At 41.7% G+C, this 15,603-nt stretch overlaps 1 long non-coding RNA gene across 1 annotated transcript in view; it reads right to left on the reverse strand.

Annotated features, from left to right (window-relative positions):
- Window positions 1–242: 242 nt before the first annotated feature.
- Window positions 243–15,603, reverse strand: part of LOC115896894 — a 36,101-nt gene continuing 20,740 nt past the window's right edge. Inside the window, exon 3 of the long non-coding RNA XR_004056811.1 lies at window positions 243–285. This is a non-coding gene — a long non-coding RNA (uncharacterized LOC115896894). The remainder of the gene's footprint in view (window positions 286–15,603) is intronic.

Consider the following 15,603-nt stretch of genomic DNA (forward strand, 5'->3'; position numbering starts at 1 on the left):
TTCTTGGCCAGGCGCAGTGGCTCACACCTGTAATCCCAACACTGTGGGAGGCCAAGGTGGGTGGATTGCCTGAGGTCAGGAGTTCGAGACCAGCTGGCCAACATCGTGAAACCCCGTCTCTACTAAAAATACAAAAAATTAGCTGGGCGTGGTGGTGGGCACCTGTAATCCCAGCTACTCGGGAGGCTGAGGCAGAAGAATCGCTTGAACCCGGGAGGTGGAGGTTGCAGTGAGGCGCAATCACGCCACTGCACTCCAGCCTGGGCAACAAGAGCAAAACTCCATCTAAAAAAAAAAAGAAAAGAATAATTCTTTACACAGCTTCACAGGATGATGCCGAAAGGACTAAATACACGGTTCCAAGAACTCTGACATCGCGTAAGGTATTAAAAGTAATTTAGGCAAAAATTTAACCCCAAAGAATATCGCATGATTTTATCCATTAGCTAAAGGGTTAATTCTCCCCACAGACTGGAGCCTTATGGGTTCAAACTGATGCAATTATAAGGGAGTTAGACATCAAAGTAGGTCAGAGAATGACCTCGGTAGGCAATCAAAAACCATCTCAGAAGCCTCTTCAACCCCCTCATCTATCCAGACAAAAGTCATCTTTTCTCCTCACTCCTACTCATTCTGTACAGCAAAAACACATCCCAGCTATCTATAGAGATGTGTCTTCAAGGCTTTCTTCCCTCTCTGAGGGCTAGCTCTAAGTCAGGAGACTCCTTTTGTCTTTCCTGAATCCACAGTGGGGCTGTGCAAAGATTTGGGTTAAAAAATGAACATCAGTGGTTACAGGGATCTTATTTTAGGCTATTCTCAGAACTAAATAGGGGAGAAAACAAAGAAAAGCCTGCAAAGAAGGCCCAAGTTAAAATGTTTAAAAATAAATCCAGATTAACAATGGCACGGAGTCATCACTGCAATAAAATGCAAAGATGATGGCCAGATACATGGGCTACATCGCTCACAATAATTCAGCTGCCATTTTATTTACATTTAAGGTCAGATAAGACAAATCTTGTTTTGTATTACTTTGTACAAAGCAGGGGGACTAGGGAGAATTTTATATTTTGTATCATCAAAAGACTAAAATATTTTTCCAGAAACAAATCAAAATTTAAATAAGTGAAACATGAATTTTTTAAACTTTACCATACTCAGCCCTACAAATAATCAACTTATTTTCAGTGATTACACATAAAGCATTCTGGTTTGAAAGTCCTTTGTGCTAGAGTTTCAGGTCCGGCCCGATTAGGAACACTGCGCCCAGCTGAGTGGAATGTGCAACTCCTACTTGGTCATCAGCCAGCAAGACACCATGGCAACCACTATGTTTCCACAGATCAAAGGAGAGTTGAGCACTCAGGAATCATCTCAGACTACCCAATAATAGACACCACACTTAATATGAGTACACCTTCTCAAATGGACCATTAAATTTTATTGTAGAAGAACTCAAAATATCATGTACAAAAAATCCAGAAACTTACAAAGGGAACTGTTGGCCCTCCAAGAAAACCATCATTCCTTTTCTTTGGAACTGGACTACAGGGAGTTGAAAAATCTTCGAGGGAGCCACAAAGAATCCAACCACTTTGCACTTTGTTTAGATGGTGTTCTAGCTGTTGAAACCTCCCATGATAATTCTGTGTTCTGTTTTTAGCAAAAGTTACAGGTAGGGCAGCCAATGCTTTATGACTGCTTTTGGCAAGTTCAAGCAACAGTGAGTTTTTCACTTCAGGCTATGTGTGGGCACATGAAACCTTCACTAATTCAAAGAAAGCTCTCACAGCCAACAGCAGCCAGCTTAGAAAAATAGCAACAAGACTTTCGGCATCAATCTTCACTTTTATATTCCTGGAAGGATCTATTTGTACGTATTTTAGCCACCCTCGTATACAAGACAATCTTCAAACACTTCTGCTCTGAATGCTTTTTTATACACATGTCTTACAAAAAGACAAGAGGCCTTGAACATTTTTATACCTGCTGATGGACTGGAAAAGTTTTTAAAGGAATAAGGAGCACTCTACTACAAGAAGACAGTATTTTTACTTGTGACTGTTGATGGATTCACTACCCCTTGTAGTTCTAAAGGAGAGTCACCTCTGCTTTTCACTGTTTCATTTCTTTCCAGACTTCTGAATTCAACTTTTCTAAAAGTTCTCTAGCAGCATAGAGGGTGTGTGAGGAAAACCGGGTAATATTATTTCCTAGGCAGTTTTAATGCAAATTCAATGTAGGAAAATATTCCTGCTTGAATTAATAAAACATTGTTTAGCCAAATCTGTTGCAAAATGGAAAAAGTAGACCGCTATAAAAAAAAAAGTGATAGACCACAGGAGGCTGTCACTGGATGCTGTACTTCAGACTACTATTTTCCAAGATAGCTTACAAATCTAAATTGTAACAAACAGAAGTATGTTCTGCCTCCAACACCATTTTAGTGTCATATTAAGACAACATAATGCTGTTTAGTACATATATGTTGAAAACACAAGACTTGGTTGAACAGATAATAGAAACAGCCTTTTTAGAGTCAACCCTTAGTCAAAGTCTAAGTATCCATAAAATCACATGTAGAAATTCTTTTTTAAAAATTTATGTCCACAGCAATATAATATTTAAAAAGACTGGTGAGCAAACATTTTAGGGATGCTAAAAACTTGAATTATTAGTAGTTAGATAACTAAAGGTGATGCAGCTCCAACCCTAATATACGTTTAAACAGGCCCAGTTTTCATGCTATATGATTTAAATAGCTTGGCATCCCTAAGCATTGTACACACACACACACACACACAAATACACACACACCCCTTTTTGGAGAAAATTTAAAAATCTTATCAATGCAGCTGGTATGATGGCAACTGTATGAAGCTAGCAGACAAGATATCTTGATTCCAGTTCAATCTCTGACATGAACTTGCTGTGCGCGTTTGATGGTACTGCCAGCTCTCTCTGGACTGCACTTTTCTCATCAGTAACATGAGATATTTAGGAGTAGGTCTTTTCTGTGTCTGCAATGAAAACCTAGGTACTGTAGAGGTGAGCAAAGGGAGTGGTAGAGACACTGGGATCATTGGTTAACTGATCCTGCCCCAAGCAGAGAAGATGGAGCAAGCTGGCAAACAATGCAAGTTAGCAATGAACGGACCAACACAGCCGAAGCAGAGGGAGGGTGGGATGGCAAAGTGACAGGAGCTGCAGCTGGACAGTCAGACCATGGAAACCCTTGAGGGTAGGAGACAGTGTTATCCTGTGGCGACCTCAGTGTGATGAGAGGAAGGCCAAGTTTACGCTTGTTCCTAAACTCTCTTCCCTGGGCGCCATTCCAACCTGAATGCATCAGTTGACTTCAGACAACCACAACTCCATTGGATTGCAGAAAGTGGAACATCTGACCCTTTTAATACATTTTGTCCAGGAAGCTGCATTATATTTATAGAACTTGCCTCTTTTCATCCAGAGTACTGCTAGGGTAGAGGAAGGACTCAGAAGAAACCACTATCTGTGTTGCTATGCTTTTGTTTTTTAACAGGAAATTGTTGTCTAAACGAGAGCATTTCCAATGTGGGAAGACATGAGGGGGACATCAGACCATCTATTGGATAACCATGCCGCAGGAGAGGTGGAGGCAAGGCCCCATCGTGGGTAGATGGCCCAGTGAGGCCAAGTTTATACATTATGGATTCCTTTAGCCTTAACTGTGCCTTTCCCTTACGACTGAGCTCCTGTGGGCTTCCCATGCTACCCCAACCAACTCCCCTGGTTGGCCAAACCATAGGGAATAAAGGGACAAATGCAAGAAGCAGCTGGGAATTTTACCACTGATTCTATAGTTGGCAGAAACCAGAGCATCTCCCCAGGAACCTGTGCTGGTGCAGTCAAGAAACTGGGGGTGGGGGGGAAAGTCCCCCTGCTCAGCCTTGACATTAATATTTTTATTTTTATTTTGTTTTATTTTTTTGAGACAGAGCCTTGCTGTGTTGCCCAGGCTGAAGTGCACTGGTGAGATCTCGGATCACTGCAACCTCAGCCTCCTGGGTTCAAGTGATTCTCCTGCCTCAGTCTCCTGAGTAGCTGGTATTATAGGCACGCGCCACCACACCCAGATAATTTTTTGTATTTTTCGTAGAGACAGGGTTTCACTGTGTTAGCCAGGCTGGTTTCGAACTCCTGACCTCGTGATCCACTTGCCTCGGCCTCCCAAAGTGTTGGGATTATAGGTGTAAGCCACGACATTTATTGTTAAATCAAATCATTACTGCTTTGATACAGGCAGGAAGAAAAGTTCTATTTTTTTCTATTATATTAGCTTTCTCTTCTAATGACATAGTGTTTTGGAGAAGAGTGGCTGACAACAGAGGGAGGAAGAGCAGTAACTTATTTAAGTAACTTGCAACCTGCAAACAGATTGTGTTCTAAATCATTCTGAGCCCAGACTTCAAGTTTGGAACCCAGTTTCTCACAGACCACGCATTATAAAGGATAAATGTGTTCCCAGATCACCTATATTGGTCTATTTAACTTGGGCACTAAATACCCAAGGAGCCTGTCCTCCTGGTTACAACCTGTCTCTACCCAGCTGTCCTCACCAGCAGCTTGGAAGTCATTCTCAGTAGCTCGATTATTGGCCTTAGTGTCATCTGGCTCTGTTCCCACAGCCTATGTCTGAATCCTAAAGACAGAGGAGTGGAAAGCAGAAAGTAACAGAGTAATTTGATAGAGTAATTGTCACTTAAAACTCCCTGAGATAGAAGCATCTCCCCCGAGTCTGCGCTGAATGTGGTATGATTCTTGCACTATCCCAAAGAACAAAGCCCCAGTTGGCCCACCGCGGGATGTCGTGCTTGAGTGATTCTGGACGGCAGTGTCAGCTGAACTGCCAGCACCTTCCAGTCAAGGAGACTCAGAGACTTGGATCAGAGATGAAGACACCACCACAGCCCTTCACAACACAAGGCACCCCCACCATGGTGCCACGAAATGCCTTGAGGGACTCTGAAGAAGGAGGGAGAGTGTGTAATAGTGTGTAGGGATAAGAGCCGGGGATTCACAGATTATATTCAGAATTTGTTTTATTTAGAGAATAAAAAGAGAGCCACAATGAAGTACAATGGCCCCATTTTAATGGCACTATTGGTTTCTTACCCAGCATTGGTTCTCTCCTTCTCCCCAAGGTAACCACTTCCTTGTTTCTTCTACACACAGTCATATGGCATAGCTGGAGCTAAGTCATCCCCAGCTCTAGAGGTGGATCCTGCCGGATCTAAGCCCATCAGTGCAGGCGTTGAGTACGGTTACTGCCCTTCATGATGTAAGTGGCCACATCAGATCGAAAGAAGGGATGACGTGTATTAAATGGCTGTGAAGAGGTTTCTATCTCCTAGTGCACATGGACAAGGGAATCTCTTATTCCATTTGTGGCTAGTAGACATCTTGTTGCCACTTAGGGGAAACTGCCTGAGAAAGAAGCCAACCCCACAGATGGTAGAGCAGAGAGATGGGAAGAAACTGAGTCCTCAATGATGTTTCTGAGTCACTGAACCAATAAGTCTTAGAGGCTGTACTCCTTCAAGAGGAATTTACTCATTTCTGTTTGTTTTACCAAATTTTAGTAAGAGTTGCTATTACAGTAGAAAGTGTTCTGATAAAGTATCAATGAAAGTATCAACCTGGAGATGGGGAGTGGGAGATAAAAGGTGTGATAGATGTGAACGTGCTTTGAACATTAGTATAGAAAGTGCTAGCTGGGGCAGTGGCTCACGCCTGTAATCCCAGCACTTTGGGAGGCCAAGGAGGGTGGATCACGAGGTCAGGAGATCGAGACCAGCCTGGCCAATATGGTGAAACCCCGTCTCTACCAAAAACACAAAAATTAGCTAGGTGTGGTGGCGCGCGCCAGTAGTCCCAGCTGCTCAGGAGACTGAGGCAGAAGAATCATCTGAACACAGGAGGTGGAGGTTGCAGTGAGCCAAGATCATGCCACTGCACTCCAACCTGGCAACATGAGACTCCATCTGAAAAAAAAAAAAAAAAAAAAAGAGAGAGAGAGAGAGAGAGAAGAAAGTGCCTGAAAAATCTCTAGTCCTTTCTTCCTGCAAATACACTGAACTATAAAAATAAAAATTTGAACTTTAGAGTATGTCTTCATTGCACTATAAATCTAAGATACAAAAGATGCACCATTTGCTCTAAATGGTTCATTTGTGAGCCACATTTTCCTGAATCAAGAGACCACATTATTTAACCCATTTGCTAAACAACTGCCCAGTGTACGAGAATAAGCAAAACTAAATAACTTGCCTTTAAGGCTAAAATCTGGTGGTGGAGGGCAGAGAATGAATTCTCTCTATATAGAAATGTAAACATTTAATGTTTAAAATCAATATTCTCAAAACATGGATAATTTGTCTAATTGCAGGTCTGAATGAACTTACAATAACTGGAAATAATTAGAAGAAAAAGTCTTGGCTGTCTTTCAAGATGGTCAGAAGAACGATCATGGGGGAAGAAAAATAACGTGTTCAATATCTCACAGCAGGTCAGCAGGTCATGTCAACAAACCTCTTCCCGTCTGTTTTCTTGTGTACTCTAAAGTGACCCCATGAGTATCATCATAATTTTCATAAGTGCTTTAAAGTTCTTCAGACAGAAAAGCTCATGTTCATAAAATATCCTAAAACATAAAAAGCTTTGAATTGTTTTGTCTAAAAAATACATAGTTGAGACTCGTCTCTAGGTGTAGGAAGTGGTAGAACAGTTCATTGAGTTTCAGAGGAAAAAGCTTTGTACCCCCATGAGAATGCAGCGTTTTACTATTCTCTTCAGAGGCTCACCAGATCCTGCAAGCACAGGCAAAACCCATTTAAAGATGGAGCTTGGGCCGGGCGCAGTGGCTCACACCTGTAGTCCCAGCACTTTTGGAGACTGAGGTGGGCGGTCAGGAATTCGAGACCAGCCTGGCCACCGTGGTGAAACCCTGCCTATACTAAAAACACAAAAATTAGCCAGGTGGGGTGGCGCACACCTGTAATCTCAGCTACTCGGGAGGCTGAGGCAGGAGAATCGCTTGAGCTTGGGAGGCAGAGGTTGCAGTGAGCCGAGATCGTGCCCCTGTACTCCAGCCTGGGTGACAAAATGAGACTCTGTCTCAAAAAAACAAAACAAAACAAAACAAAAGATGGAGCTTGTTCCAAAACAGTCTTTGTAAATGGTTGTTTATTTCTACAGGAAAATCTGTTCCGGGTTCCAATGTTATATATATGGTTCCTAGCCCTGCTTAAAAATGCTTTTTAGCTCAACATGTTCCTCAAATGCGGGAGCTGAGCAAAGGTTATGAATGTTTTCTAGAAGAATATGTTGAAGATACCAGAAGGAAACCATGACTGGGAAGATTAGGAGCTGACTGACAGGAGGAGGAAAAAATTTCCTTATCCCCTGCCTTCTTCTCTCCTTCAACCTAACATTATCTGCAATTTGGGTTCTCGCCTTGGGATATATGGTGAGGGTAGGATGGTCCTGTGGACCATGACACACTCCTCTGAACTATCGGCCTCTCCCTCCTCTCCCTCAGACCCTCATTCTGATCATCTCCTCATCCTTCTCTTAGGATTCTGGCCTCTACCTTATTGTTTATTTCAAAGCATTCCACCTAAGCTCTTGCCACAAAACAAACAAGAATGCTTGGGTCTCAGAGTTTCAAAATTAAAATGGGGATAATGCATAAATGTTTAAAATGTTCAAGTGCTATATGCTCATAAGGTGCTTCTGTTATTGCTCTGATATACACATGAAGCCCCCCTGAATCATTCTTACACATGGTTACTCATTTCCATATCACTGTAGTTTCACAGCTAATAGGCATATCTCTAAACTCTAATATCAAGATACATGGCCTAGTAAAGAATGTTTACACCACATTCTCTAGTTGCAAGAACCACTCCAGAACATGGTTTTTGTCCACAAATACTGGAATTTCAGCATTTTTAGGAACAATGGGAAGAATGTCAGTAATGGGAACTGGCCCCCAAATGGCCCTAACTGTGTTTCAGGCACAGGATGAGTTAAATAGGCTCTGTGTGCCTGAAGACTTCACATGCATAGCTTTATGTCGAACGAGGAAAGAATCCACTCCAAAATGTTTTTCAAATGAACTTTTGGGAAAAAAAACCCTAGCTTAAGTGGAAGATTGCCTGCATATAACATCTGTTGTATATATGCATGGTTTTACTGACTGAATCCTGATTTGTTCTCAGTCTTTCTCTATAAAATCCTAATCTTGAAGGTTCAAATGTTCTTAAAAACCTTTTGAAGATTGTCTTCAGAATTTTGCTGAGAGAGACATTTTGCTAGATTCTAATGGTAGTGAGCACTGGGCCAGCCTACGCCCCACACTGGCTGAGGCTTCTTCTAGCATCACCATGTAGACAAGGCAGATGAGACAGAGGGCCCAAAGCAACACATTCAAATTCGCTCACAGAACCATGCATTCCATTCCAGGGGAGGACACCTTTCCTTAGCTGAAGGATCCAGTTTCCACTATTCACTCCCCCTCCTTGACCCCAAGAAGGAAGAATGCTATTCTCCTTGGAAAGGGCCCTTCCAGGGATCTCCTAGCACAGTTGAATTTAGCAACATTAAGCTTGGCAGATAAACGAGGCATCTTTCATCCTTAGATAAGTATTTCCACAAACACCTTTTTCTATATAGGCAAAATACTGCCAAAATTAATAGTATGTCTTTTGTTTAGAAATACACTTTGTGCAAATACACTGAAATGTGACCAGAATAAAACACACACGTTGGCAGGTGAGACTTATCTACAACTTGTTCCAAATAATTTTTCTTTCAGTAATACCTCTATGGTTTAAGAAGAGGCCTTCAGAGCTCCAGTTGGAATTATAGATAAAGTATGGAGTTTTAAACAACTGGCTCTGAGTATGAGGTGCTTAAATAAACTAAGAAGCCCATACTTAATGAAATTATTTTGTCAACTGAAAGATGCCACATTTTTATCTCTAGAAGAGCCCTTCCTCAGACATATTTTTAGAGCATCATCCTCTCCATCAGACTCTCCAAAGGAAAAATTTGGTAGGGAGGAGAGAAGAATTTATCTGGATTGGAGAGGCAGGAAAGAAACATGTAAATCCACTTGAGAAAAATTTACATGTGGAAGATAATCATCATGAAAAAATTAGAATGGTTCCTTATTTAGTGCGTGAACTCTAAGAAAATAAAATATTTTTCTATACACAGGCATGTTTTAAGGTTTCTCAGAGTTTAAAAGACAGTTTTATCAAACATATTAGAGAGTAAAATTACTTAGTTATAAAATTTACCCTGTAATATTCTTCACATTAAGAATTATGAACAGGCCAGGCGTGGTGGCTTATGCCTGTAAGCTCAGCACTTTGGGAGGCTGAGGTGGGCAGATCACTTGAGGCCAGGAGTTTGAGTCCAGCCTGGCCAATATGGTGAAACCCTGTCTCTACTTTAAAAAAAAATTATGAACAAAGACATTTGGGCTAATTGCCAATGTACACACCTTCCTGGGAATCCTCTGCATCTGAAACCAACTTAGCTTATTTTTACTGGTTTCTTATGAATGCATGTGACGTTTCTTAATTTTGGATCAAAAAAGTTTGTGAATAGTTACATGTAAGGCACTGGACTGCATGCCATGTGTAAGACCTAGTCCTGCCTTTAAATTACTTTAGTCCATTAGAGCAGGAATTAACAGCACTCAGGAAAAGCAACCAAGTAGGTAAAGAAGGGTTTTTAAGATCACAAAGCAGTGTCAAGAAGCAATATATAATTAAAATTGCTAAATGAATTGTTCAGAGGCTAACTGATATAGCTACTTAGAGGCAGGGGCAGATAAAATCAGGTTGCAGTAATTTAAAAAGGAGAGGGAATCTGAACTGAGTTTAAAAGGATAGATAAGGTCTAGATAATAATATTACTGCCGCTACTGCTCCATAGCTCCATTTGACAGTCTGCCAAGGGCCAGGCACTCACTATGGCAGGCATTGTATACATATGCTCTGATATCCACAACTAAACTGAAATGAACTTAGCATCATGCTTTTGTAGATAAGGATGGCAAATAACTTGCCTGAGGCCTTCCAATGAAGAGGTGAGCTATGATCCACATCCAGGTCTAGTTGATCCCAGAGCCCACTATGTTCCTTTCACACTGACTCCAAGGAGCAGAGAGAGTTCTGGTTGTACCCAAAATACTTTTTAGAACACTTGAATTAAAACTGAAAAAAAAAATACCTTGGAGCTTACAGAGCAAGCAACAATATGTCATTGTAAGTTTTAGACCAGACACCTGACGTAATTAACTCAGCACTTTGAGTGGACCAGCCTGGTGGACTGAATGAACAGGAGGTTCATGAGTTCAGAGAAACAAGAGAGAAAGAGAATCCAGTCCCAACACGGGTGCACACAGCATGGCTGGGCTGCGTGCACATTTCGCGGCTGTGAAGATGACACAAGGCTTGGAGTTGCAGTTGGGTATTTAGACCTCAAACTGTTTCAAAAACTGCCAGTTGCATGAGTTATGCAGTGACTTAGATTTCTGCAAGCTTCAGGTTCCTAATCTGTAAAATCCAATTAATGATAACTGCACAAGGCTAAAAGAATTAAGAAATAATATACAGCATGTAGCTTATCGTAAATGTTAGTTTTTTCCTTTCTGAAGGCAGTGCAAATGAAAAAGCAGAGATGAGACAGATGGTAAGGTAAATTTAGTGAGATTTGCTGACAAATCTGATATTAAGGGCAGGGTGAGGAGCAGGGAGGAGGAAAGGAGACGGATGTCAAACATGGCTTAGAAGTGATGTGGCTGTACTAAAATCCCCTCATTTCCTCAAACAGGAGAGTTAGGAGGTAGACGCAGCTTTAAGAACACGTGATCATAGAGGTGACTGGAAGCCCTCAATTGAAAACCCCAGAAAAGGCTTAGAAATGAGGGCAGGGGCTTAGGAATTAAAGGGAAACCAGAGAGAAATGATTTGGCAAGTGTTTGACTAAGAGTCTGGTTGCTATATTCAATTTATGAGGACCTGGGAAATTGCTGAACTCCGTTTCTCTTTGAATGACTATGCTTTAGAAATCAAAAAAGTGTATATGAAGTTACAACACTGTAAGAAGCTAGGCCCCACATTTTTTTAAAGACAAAGAATATTAAAAGAAAATACTCGCCTTAAGACAGGACTTAAGATCAATTGCAATTCCATGTCTTTCTATTTTAAAACACAATGATTGCTGTAATACCCTACTTAACTCTAAAAAGTTTTTATCACAAATGTAATCTTCCTCTAGAACAGGCTTTCCTATGGCACAGAAAAGGCATGATGGTATAACGCAATAAAACACAGATTTCCGAAGTACGCCTACCCTGAACAATGCAACTGAAATGAGGATGTTTGGGATCTGGGATGAGACAGGAAGAAAGGAGACAAGGCGGCGGGGAGGTAAGGTTGGCTGTAGCTCAGTCAACATGAATGCAGGCTTTGATTACCTAAAGCCTAAAGGTGGGTAATTTTGTTTTATCGACTTCTTAAGCTTGGGGAATCTGGCCCAGTGCTTCTACAAGTTTTTCAAATATTATAACTAAATGTCTGTTCCAGACACTGGATTCCTTATTTACAGCTGCTAAAAGCAGATTTGGTACTACTGGGCCCATCTGGTCCTTTTGACATTTTAGGTGATAGCCTTTCCGTGCCTATTAGAATGGTCCCTGAGCAAGCCCCTGATGGGTCTCTCCAAGTTGATCATTAGCTGCAGATGTTAAGAACACGAGACATCCATGATTCCATACTGCATGGGCTATGATATTCTATCTGGTTTTTAAAGTACAACAATGATCTTGTACCTAGCTTTATAACAAGTGAATAACTTGCTAACCATTATGTATCTAAAACATAGCCTTGAAACATATTAAGGGAAAATTGATACAACTAAAAGCAAAAACTGATAATCCACCAACACAAGGAGAGCTCTAAAGCAGCTCTCTCAGAAAATGACAGATCAGGTAGAGAAGGATGTTGATGATTTGAATAATAATTAAACAATTTTGACTTAACAAATAATTGTACCCAACCAACAGAAAACATGCAGTATTTTCAAAGACACAGCCCTTTCACAAGCAAAGCCCATTTCTTCTGATCACCTTTCTAACTGCTTTGGTACCGTAAATTTCAGATTAATTTCTAATTTCTTGGCAGAAGCCTTGTATCTTTGCCTTCATATCCTTCACAATACTTAGCTCAGTGCTTTCTACAAAGCAGAAATTCTTGATCATCCCACAGAGGTCACTTTTAATGAAGTTATCAATAACAACTTTGGCTAAGTAATTTTATGCCACTTCTCTTTGAACCATGTGTTGCCTAAGGAGTCCATCAGGATCTGTTAAGTCTTATTAGATTGGAGGTAGTTTGATAGCAAAAGGTCTAAACAAATTTTCACCTTAGAATTTGAGATGACTGAAAGTCATTCTTCATTGGTCCTGGAGCCAGTGCTGTAACTAAATGTTTTGGGATGCCCTATCACTTTTATGCACGAAGCACAGAGTCAGCCCAACAAGATAGTAAAAGGCCATGGGCTCCCTAACTAGCAAACATGAGGGTTGGTGCCATCACAAGTTATCCAGCTAGAGTGCATGGTACTATCGTATAGAACTTTGTCCTCCAAATGGTCTTTCTCTGAGCTCCTCCAACAGGGGCAGAATGCAATTATTGCTTCAATCCATTCATATTTCTTCCTGTAACCCATTTCTGTGTTTCTGCTGGCCACTTCTCTTTGCCGGTTGACCTTAAATCTGCATTTGCCAAACTATCTTCCACAGAACAATATGGTAATAGGTTTAAAAATTAAAGTAGTTTAAAGGAGTTTTTTTTGGGGGGGGACGGAGTCTCGCTCTGTCGCCCAGACTGGAGTGCAGTGGCCGGATCTTGGCTCACTGCAAGCTCCGCCTCCCGGGTTCACGCCATTCTCCTGCCTCAGCCTCCCAAGTAGCTGGGACTACAGGCACCCGCCACCACGCCCGGCTAGTTTTTTTGTGTTTTTTAGTAGAGATGGGGTTTCACCGTGTTAGCCAGGATGGTCTCGATCTCCTGACCCCATGATCCGCCCGTCTTGGCCTCCCAAAGTGCTGGGACCACAGGCTTGAGCCACCGCGCCTGGCCCTAAAGTAGTTTTTAGTAGTTTAAACTACTAAAGTAGTTTAAAATTAAAGGAGTGGTGGCATGAAAGGAGGTGTTCCATGCTTAATGAAGTTTGGGAAACCCTGCCTATAACACCTCCTTGTTGAACACATGCCATTCAGGGCAGCATGTAAGAGTCTGCAGCAACAGGAGCTGATTAACCTTACTGAAATTCCAAACTTATTTGACCACGATGTCCCCTTGCCCTCCTCATTTTCAACAGAAAACTATTACCATAATTCAACAAAACTGAGGACATACTGTCCAAGAGGCTCCTAATTCCCAGTTTCAAGGACAGGAACAGGAGCTAGTTCCTTCCTCGCTCCGAAGGTCACCCCTTTGAGAGAAAACAAGTATTGTTTTTGAAACTCATACCCTTTTTCTCTCAAGAAGAGTTAGGGAGCCCCTGAGATTCTTCACCAGCTATAACTAAAGGGTCTACAATGACGAAGTCTCCCCTACAAAATATCTAGTCCCTATACCACCTTAAGGTATTCAAACTTCTAGGAGACTTTTTTTTAAATTGATTTTTTATATTTTTAAATTTTTTATTATATTTTAAGTTCTGGGATACATGTGCAGAACGTGAAGGTTTGTTACACAGGTATACATGTGCCATGTCGGTGTGCTACACCCATCAACCCATCATCTACATTAGGTATTTCTCCTAATGCTATCCCTCTCCTAGCCCCCACCCCCCAACAGGTCCTGGTGTGTGATGTTCCCCTCCCTGTGTCCATGTGTTCTCATTGTTCAACTCCCACTTAAGAGAACATGCGGTTGTTTGGTTTTCTGTTCTTCTGTTAGTTTGCTGAGAATGGTGGTTTCCAGCTTCATCCATGTCCCTGCAGAGGACATGAACTCATCCTTTTTTATGGCTGCATAGTATTCCATTGTGTATATGTGTCACATTTTCTTTATCCAGTCTATCATTGATGGGCATTTGGGTTGGTTCCAAGTCTTTGATATTGTGAGCAGTGCCGCAATAAACATGTGTGTGCATGTGTCTTTTTTTTTCTGATACAGAGTCTCACTCTGTCGCCCAGGCTGGAGTGCAGTGGCTGATCTCAGCTCACTGCAAGCTCCGCCTCCCAGGTTCACGCCATTCTTCTGCCTCAGCCTCCCGAGTAGCTGGGACTACAGGCGCCCGCCACCACGCCCAGCTAATTTTTTGTATTTTTGGTAGAGACGGGGTTTCACCATGTTAGCCAGGACGATCTTGATCTCCTGACCTCGTGATCTGCCGGCCTTGGCCTCCCAAAGTGCTGGGATTACAGGCATGAGCCATCACACCCGGTCATGCATGTGTCTTTATAGCAGAATGATTTATAATCCTTTGGGTATATACCCAGTAATGGGATTGCTGGGTCAAATGGTATTTCTGGCTCTAGATCCTTGAGGAATCGCCACACTGTCTTCCACAATGGTTGAACTAATTTACACTCCCACCAACAGTGTAAAAGCATTCCTATTTCTCTAGGAGACTTTTTTAAAGGAAAAGAGATGTTCACTACTTAGGCAGAGTTAATCTGCACACTTTCCGAATGTTGTAATTCTGTGCATATTTTTGTAACTACCATATTTGGTTTGTATAACAATTTTAATCTTTACATATTTTTAAAAATCATTTTTATAACACCACCAAGCCAGGTGATAATCAGGAGATTTTGCAATGGAAGAATCTGAAGGAAAGCACTTCAATGACTTTCTAAAGATCAAACATTGCATTTCCATCCCTGTCCTCTGGCATTCTGCCAAGAATTCCCCCAGATGGTTATATTCTTAGCAATGTCTAGCTCAGTACAACAAGTTACTTATTCATAATGTGAATCATTTATGCTATAGCCACCAATCATTCTTCTATTAGCTGCCTTACAATAAATCCATCAGCCCCGAGGAAAACACATACAGGGCCCTGGGACACAGTAGCAAGGTCACCTAGAAGACATGGTCACCTAGAAGACATGTGAAGGGCTGAGCAGTGTTGATTCCTTCTTGAGCATGCTTCACCTTATTATTTCTAAGTCTTAGAGGTAAAAAGCAGTAATATTTCAATCCCACAAGGCCTTCAATGTTGAGATTATACAATACCAAGGTACCACAAAAGTAGCTACTGACCTGGGATGGGCTCAGTGTGGTCCTCCTGCACCTGCTCATGAGAGGGCAGTGTCAGTGCCTCAGTCAGATGGGGATGGAAGAAACTGGACGGTGATGCCTACCCTCCAGAGACGAGGACTGCCTCACAGTAGGGCCACAAGGCACCACGGATTACAGAGCACAGCTGTGCTGAGCAATGGCAAAATCTAGGCTAAAAAACTTATCATTTCTAATCTTTGGTGTCTTTAATAAAAGGCACGCCACTATCCTGTTATCCCACTCACCA

The sequence above is a fragment of the Rhinopithecus roxellana genome, chromosome 4, assembly GCF_007565055.1.
Source record: "Rhinopithecus roxellana isolate Shanxi Qingling chromosome 4, ASM756505v1, whole genome shotgun sequence".
Classification (NCBI taxonomy): domain Eukaryota; kingdom Metazoa; phylum Chordata; class Mammalia; order Primates; family Cercopithecidae; genus Rhinopithecus; species Rhinopithecus roxellana.